The following is a 7,442-nucleotide window of genomic DNA, read 5'->3' as shown; positions in this document are numbered from 1 at the left end:
TATTAATTCTAACCAATGACATTATAGGACATATTTAAAATACATAAATCAATCCTTTGTGAATTTATGATCAGGATTAAAGGTAAATACATGTTATATTTGTTAAACCAAACCTTTAAACTATTTCAATTCATTAAAAATTCCTAAACCGAGAAGAAAACCAATTGAAAAAAATCGATAAGCCAATTGAAAACAAGACAAAATCTATGGTTTGGGCCAAACTGAACCCCAATCAAACCCAACCGACCTATGACCAATTAGAAAGCTCTAGAAACCCAAAATACCCATTTTTGTCCTATTTTCCTCTTCCCTTCCAGATTCCAGCGATAGCCCACTTTGCCCTTTCTCGTTTTTGCAATTTCCGGCCATCTGAGCTCAACTTTGGCTAATAGGACTTCTTTTGCGTCGCCATCGCTTCTCCGGCCACCACCCTTTCCATTTTCATTCTGTCATAGTGTTGCGAACGAGAGAGAGAACTGCTACGATTTCTTCCTTTTCGATCGACACAGCTCGCCTTCCACGCTTCTATCTCATTTCCGGCAACACCAAACCTTAATTGGCCAACGCACCTCATCCCTAGCACCTCGTGAGCATCGTTCCTCCATCTCTGTTCAACTGAAGTTACCGATTAGCGAGGAAAAAAAAGGGTAGTGAACTGCAGTATCGCCGGCTATAACTTAACCTCCATCAATGCATTTTATGGCTTGGTGAGCTCTATTTGATCCCTTTTCCTTCAATTATTTCACTTATTCAATAGTTCGTTTGAGGAAAGGGTCGGTAGAATCATGAATGAGAAATGCTAGTTCCTGAAATACTATTCACACGACTAAAAGTTGGGAAAATCTGATTTTTGACTATTAATTGACACTATTAACAACATTTTACGAGGAAATGTGTAAGTTAGGGTGTTTATTGTAGATTCTATGAAAGAAATTAGAATGATTGTGATATGGCAGTAGCCACCTAGCTATTTGCTCAAAATTTCTGCCTTGATACGAGGCATTTGACATGATAAATTAAGTTTTTGTTGGTAAATGAGTCAACTAGTGTTTATAGTATGGATTTTGATCGAGAAACCTTGATTTTCTTAGGTTAGCAGCAGCCAGTTTAGTTGATTTTTTGAACTAAAGCTATGATATGAAGCAAATGAAGTTGTAAATTGAGTTCTTGATTGGAAACAGGTTAACCATCATATAATGTATGAGTTTAACCAAAAACACTTTAGGTTCCTTTGACCAAGTTTATGTTGATGGAGCGAATGTGCTCTTCATAATTTGTTGTGAGTGTAGAGGTACTAATGACAAAGTTTAATGAGTACTGAGAAATTTTTGGTAAAAAACAGCAACTATTTTCAATTATTTCTATAGATTATTGTTTGACATGGTAAAATTGAAGTTGTAAATTTAATTCTTGCTAGGAATTAGTTAGTTGGTGTGATCGATGATGTTAATATAGAAAAACTCTGATTTTTGCAGATTGGCAGCAATTACCTTGAGTTTTTGTATTGCTTTAGAATGATAAATATATGTAAATGAGCATACTTTCAAGATTCCATGATGGTTGATGTATAAATGCTTATTTATGATTGAGAGACGATTAAAATGGGTTCGTTACCTATAATTTTGCTTGGCAAGGATGATGATTCACATATTATTAAGTTGTGTTCGGGATCTTAGTTATATAATGATAAAGAAAAGAAAAGAAAGTGTGAACTATAGTTGGTATATGATTGTCACGGGTATATATATATATATATATATATAGAAAGATAGATATGTGTGCGTGTGCGTGTGCATGCGTGGGTGCGTGTGCGCGTGCGCGTGCATATATCTATATATACATATATATACTTTAAACTAGTAGGATATGGAGGTTAGGTAAATATTTATTTTCATTTATTTGTTATTTTATGTATTGGCTTAACCTTAGATAGCAAAGTTGAGGATATTTTTGTGTAAGTAGTAAATGACCAATGGTGATGCTTAAAGCTTAGATCGTTAATAGCTAAAGTTTTGTATTGTGATTAAATATTTATACAATTACTTGGTATGGAGGGAGGGAAATTAATTTGTTTGATTGCCCGATAGATGGGCTGTGTGCGTAATGGTTGATAGATATTTAATATTGCTGATACTTAAGCAGGTAGTTAGTCCTATTTTTAGGGAGGTTCTGCCAAAATTTCAACAGTATCTGGATTTAGTATATTTAACAAAAGCATTTTTAGATTTAATCAAGATACTTCCTTATTCTTATTTGAAAGGAATTCTTTATTTTATTCTTTTGTCCCTTTCAATTTTATTTCTTATAGATTGTCCAAACTCGTCCATTACTTTTATGAATCAGAATCAAAATTAGAGTTCTTTTTCTCTCCTCTATTACTATAGCAGTAATAAGTAGTGGATTATCATTTACTTCATATATACATACATTACTATATAATGTTACAATTTCCTACTTATTTAATTATTATTATTATTTTTTAGCATAAACATCCATTATTTTATACGTGGTTTATATATGTATATATTTAAATATTTACATAACAATGTTTGTTTATTTAATGTGCTTGCATTTAAATGTAATGTTTGATTAGATGTGTTTTGATGATGATATGTCTTGTTTGCGTGGAATTGGGATGAAGTGGGTCATCATGGGTTTGTAAGGGTGGTCTTCGATACCGTTGACCATGTATAGAGAGATCGGCGTCCCCGTGTGCATCTAATGATATATGATATAGAAAACCACAGGGTGGGCGTCTGTTGGTATGGAAAAGAGAGTATAAAAAAATGAGAGGGCTGATCAAGTAAGGATTAGACCGGTCGGCCATGTATGAGGAATTGGTTCCCTGGTGCACACGTCATGAGAGGATTGACCATGTGTAAGGACGACTCATTGGGGGTTTCGGTGATGCCACAAACCAATTTCCACTTGTTTGATTATATGAAGATGTACTTGTATGTGGGTGCTGATGTTATGCCATATGTTTGAATGGATGGGTATTCATTTTAGTATTTTAGGAAGCATTTTGTATGAATCCTTGTGTTGTGTAATAGTTATTATTCATTATTAAACTTACATTTCTTTTGTTTAACTTCTTAGAAAGTAGATTCTTTATTCTCTCGTAATTAAGCTCTGTTTCCTTCACCGCAGAGCTAGAGAAGAAATTTTCTAATTCCAGTAATTATTTAAATTGTTAGCATTGTGTACAAGAACTTATTTATTTCTGTTTGATATTGAACTCCGCAGTTGTAGGATTGTAAAAACTCTTATTATAGGATTATAACAAATTGTAATTTTGTATGAATGTGATCATGTTAAGCGATAATTTTAGGTAGATGATTTACATATTTGTATGTACATGTACGAACCGGTTAGCCCATATTATAGATATTGTGTAATGAATTTGGCCCGAGTTATGAAATATTTGAAATGCTAGATTTGAGCCAGGATATAGTATTATCATAAGATTTGTTATATATGGGCTTGCTATTCTCGTGATTCAATCTAACGTGACTAAGTTTAGTGGTTCAGGGTTACTACGGACCTTATTAGCCTTATGCTTACTTGGACCTTAGTGCTGATCCGGCTCATGGTTTTGGATCGTGACAATTAACAAAAAAGCTATTTTGAGAATCCCCTAACAAAAAAAGTTTCAATGTATATAGATATATAAATATATTAATAAAATATTATATATATTTTTAAAATTAAAATTTTCAATTGTTCGTCATTATATGCACATCAGTTCATTTTATTTAAAAATAAATTTTAAAAAAGTAAAAATTTTTAAAGTTTAAAGGTTTATTATGTATATTTTATTTGAAAGTTTATTTTTAGAAAATACAAATCAAACAAAACAAATATGAAGAAAAAATATTAATAAAAGTTATGTACTTTTTTCTCTTCTTTATCTCTCTCCTAAATTAAATATTGTGTATATTCTATTTGAAAATTTTATTTTAAAAAAATACATCCAATTAAATCATATAAATATAAAGAAAAAACAATATTAATAAAAGGAATATAATTTTTCTTTTTTATGTCTCTCATAAATAAAATAATTTAAATTATAATTAGAATAGAGTAAATATTTAAAAAATAAAATATAAACATTTTTAAATGTCTCAGTATCATAAATATTTATTAAAAATTAAATTTTAACAAATAAAGCTGAAAATTTTGAAATACTTAATTATCTATATGTATTTATTTAAAAAATAATTTTTATAAATATATCCAATCTACCAATAAATGTAATTTTCTAATTGGCTATGACTAAGTTTATATAAGAGTATTTTAATTTTCATTAAGAGCATTATCGAAAATCTTATTATTTTTCCCTATTCTCACATTTATATAAAGTATAGATATTGTCTAAGTATCTAAAATTGTCACGACCCAAAATCATGGGTCGCATCTCCCTGACCAAGTCCACTCACATTAGGATTACTCGTTAATTATTGATCCAATCTGATGGATTTGCCTTCTGAAACAAGAAGTTACGGTAGTTAATCACCTACTAAAAAAGGACCGTAGCATCCTGGCCTGGGGGAAAATAGAAAAATAAGTCCAATTTAGAAAATATTAATGAATTTTTTCTTTTGTTTTGTCTTGGGCACAAGGGAAAATCCATTGTTCATTAAGGCACGGTCCGACATTAGGACTCAAGTAAGTTTAAAACTCCCAATACGCGTAGTAAGCCTAACTCACATGGATCCATTTCTTCTAGTTAATTCTAGGAACAATAAGCCTACAATATAACATTATTAAGTCATATTGCCAAATTATATCTCTAGTCTAGCTTTCATATTTTAAATAATTCATAGCTCGAATCTGTATTTACATACCATTAACGTCATCTATAATGTGGGCAAGCTGGTCCACTCATACCTTTAGAGGCATAATTAGAAATTCCACAGGTTTATTGAACAGTACACTAATAACTTTAACATGATAAATTGTAACACAAAACTCTCTAACTGCGGAGCTCAATTATAATGACCTAAAACCGTGGCGAGACTGACATTAGGGCCCAAGTAAGCTTAAAAGCCCTTAAGGCCATAGTAAGTCTAAATCACACAATTCAATTACATCGACGAATCTTAGGAATGACAAGCCAATATCATTTTATATATAAGTCAAGTAATCATATATCACTGCCCTAATTTCAACATCTCAAATTGATTCATGACTCGGCCTATTTACAACACACGTCATTCATAATGTGGGCTAATTGGTTAACAGATATACCTAGATAAATAATTAAAACATATATGAGTTGATGGGTTATACCCATTTACACTATTAAAGACATATGAGGCCTACAACTGCGAAGTTCAATAATAATTAGAAATAATAGAGCCTTTACATATAAATATACAAAATTTTAAGAAACTATTGAAATTAGAAATTTACTTCTATAGCTCTGCGGGTTACTTCTCCACCGTTGTTCATCCTCATACAGGCAATTGGAAGTATTGAACAATTTAACCAAGAACATAAATATTTTTATTGCACCCATATATATATATATGCACACTGAATATAGATTCGTCACGTGTATATTCCTAAAAAAATGACTGCACACTAAATGTAGATTCATCACGTGGATATTCAAGTTGGCATTGTTAAACGTTTCCTTTGTTCACAAAAAATTCCCACCAGCTAAGAAAATAGTTAAAGAAAAAATAATAAATTCAATAAAATAAACCGACGCCCAAGTTACCCACTGAATCACCAGATCAAATCAATGCAGATTATGCACATGTTATGCAAGGGCTTGGTCATCCTGCTCTTCCATTTAGATATACATACACATCAGCCACACCAAAGAGTTCCTAACCACGAATGGATGCTTGGGGGACAGCAGGTAAACCTAGTTCATCCTCAGCCTGTCGAGCACCGAAATTCCCAGGTAGGAAAATTAGACAGGGAACAGCAAATTGCTAAGAATAATAATATATCTCATGCACTACACAGACTTCATATCAGCAAGATTTTTACACGAACAAAGTTCAACTATGAAATCCATACGTCATGTATACTTTGACACATGCCTTACAAGTAATAACAGGAATGGTATCTGGCAGGCACTCCAACCAAAGAGTGCCCTATTCATTCTTGAAACAAAAATATGAACACAATGTGATAAACTAAATATGAGGATTTACCAGAGCATTATTTCTACCAACCGGAGCTGCTGCATTTCCTGTGGGTGCTGATGGCAGGTTGAGTTCTGCATCCAGATCAGGTTCCTTATCAGGTTGCAGATAAGAAGGAACACCATCAGCCTCAGTTTCCATTCCCATGTCTGCCTCCAGAGCATCAAGTTTTGCATTGCAAAATTTAATCAGCATTAAATAACATGTATATGAACACATGGAGCATTCTCTTCCAATTTAATGTATGGATGTCCATTTAAAATTGATCCCATAGGGGAGAAGAAGAAGAAGAAGAAGAATAAGGAAAAGAAACTGTTAAATGCTACTGACTGATGGCATGGCATACTTTGTCTACCAATGCGACATAATTCAATAATTACAGATTATTTGAATAAGAAGTTTACTCTGGCTTCTCACAAGAACATTAAATAAATAGGTAAAGAACAAAATATTAATTTTCTACATGCTCAAAACAAATTATCCAGAATGACCTTTAGATGAAATTTGAGCTTACCTCCCATGAGTTCTTCCTCATCAATATCATCAGGCACATGGTAGCTTCTACCGAGGGTCTCTTGGATTTCATTACTCACATCCATTAGGTCCATCATCTCATCTTGCAAGTTCTACAAATGGCAAAAGGTAACCTATTTAGCACCATAAATTCCCAAAGGTAACTTAACATGAAAGCAGAGGGAGTAAGGAGAAGTCATGAGATCACATACATCTATGTCTTGAATCTTCACAGTTTTCATCATTCCTTTCAACTCCTTGTTGGCGGATTTCAAAGCTGACATCTAAGGAGGAACAGGACAAATTTAATTTAATAAATTTATAGATAGTCAAGTGGTACCATTAATTACTCCAGGACTTACATAAATTTTTAACTAAAAATGGACATATGCACACCAAGAAAACCTCACAAAATTTATTGGATATTTTATAAAGCGTTCACTTTCCAGTCATATGTTTATGCATGTTCCAGCCAATGTACAAATACACTCACTCCACTTTAACATCCATGAGTGATGAACCATCCCCCTTCAGTCAGTACCAGGAAAACATTTCAAGGTGTATACCCCATAGACCAATGCAACATGGTTGATCTAGCATGTATTGAATTTTCAATGACGAATGCCAAAATGTTCCTATTACTTGCTATGAATACCTTCTTTATTGAGGCACTCACAGCAATTACAGTCGTTGCTACAGTCGAAGGCTAGCTTTTGGTAGTTAGAGGTGACGCGGAACCCTATGGAAATTTATTCCAAAAACTCTATG

General features: G+C 32.6%; 1 long non-coding RNA gene across 1 annotated transcript; it reads left to right on the top strand.

Moving 5' to 3' along the window:
- The first annotated feature begins 205 nt into the window (after nucleotides 1–205).
- LOC149492589 (uncharacterized) lies at nucleotides 206–3,423 on the top strand. The gene is made up of 2 exons (XR_016318988.1): nucleotides 206–707; nucleotides 1,476–3,423. It is a non-coding gene; the product is annotated as an uncharacterized LOC149492589 (long non-coding RNA).
- The last annotated feature ends 4,019 nt before the right edge of the window (nucleotides 3,424–7,442 follow it).

The sequence above is a fragment of the Jatropha curcas genome, chromosome 11 (genome assembly GCF_041381405.1).
Source record: "Jatropha curcas cultivar XTBG-Jc1 chromosome 11, XTBG_Jcur_1.0, whole genome shotgun sequence".
Classification (NCBI taxonomy): domain Eukaryota; kingdom Viridiplantae; phylum Streptophyta; class Magnoliopsida; order Malpighiales; family Euphorbiaceae; genus Jatropha; species Jatropha curcas.
This window is presented reverse-complemented; position numbering and strand designations above follow the sequence as displayed.